The sequence below is a fragment of the Elephantulus edwardii genome, unplaced genomic scaffold (genome assembly GCF_000299155.1).
Source record: "Elephantulus edwardii isolate Elephantulus edwardi_28Jun2011 unplaced genomic scaffold, EleEdw1.0 scaffold00541, whole genome shotgun sequence".
Taxonomy (NCBI): domain Eukaryota; kingdom Metazoa; phylum Chordata; class Mammalia; order Macroscelidea; family Macroscelididae; genus Elephantulus; species Elephantulus edwardii.
In genome coordinates, this window is record NW_006400291.1 from 385,797 (window position 1) to 386,724 (window position 928).

Genomic DNA, 928 nt, shown 5'->3' on the forward strand with positions numbered 1-928 from the left:
CTTGTAGGAAACATAGCAATTCAGGATAAAAGTGCACGTAAACACCTATGCAACGTTGTGTTCGCAAAGCGCAGCCCCTTACTTACTGAAGCCCACAAATGACACACTGTGTTGGAATTGTCTTTCTCTGTAATCTGCGTCTTGCTGAACAATGAAGGATTTAACGTAGTGATGATCTGCTGTATATGACATTTCGGTGATATTCGAACCACACGAGATTTCCAGAAGTGCTTCCTTCTTCGTTCCTAGAAATTTTTCCCAAGAATCTCACCCACATTGTGTACTGAGTGTGTTTCACAAAAAGATGTACTGTTTACTGCCAAACTTATCAAATGGAGCAGCAAATTCGTACCACCCGGGGTTTGACTGAAAAGCAGGCCTGGGAAGATGTAAACTCAGTGAGTTACATACACTATGACTTTCAGAAGGAATGAAAGCATTTGTCTCCAAAACTCTCGCGTGTGTCACACGGAATTTACTGTAATCTGTGTTGTCTCCTTGTAGGAAACAGCAATTCAGGGTAAAAGTACACGTAAACACCTATGCAACGTTTTGCTCGCAAAGCGCAGGCCCTTACTTACTGAAGCCCTCGAATGACACACTGTGTTGGAAATGTCTTTCTCTGTAATCTGCGTCTTCCTGAACAATGAATGATTTAACGTAGTGATGTTCTGCTGTATATGACATTTCGGTGATATTTGTACCACACGGGATTTCCAGAAGTGCTTCTTCCTTCGTTCCTAGAAATTTTTCCTAAGAATCTCACCCACATTGTGTTCTGAGTGTGTTTCAGAGAAAGATGTACCGTTTACTACCAAAGGTATCAAATGGAGCAGCAAATTCGTACCACACGGGATTTGACTGAAAAGCAGGCCTGGAAAGATGTAAACTCTGTGAGTTACATACACTATGACTTTCAGAAGGAATG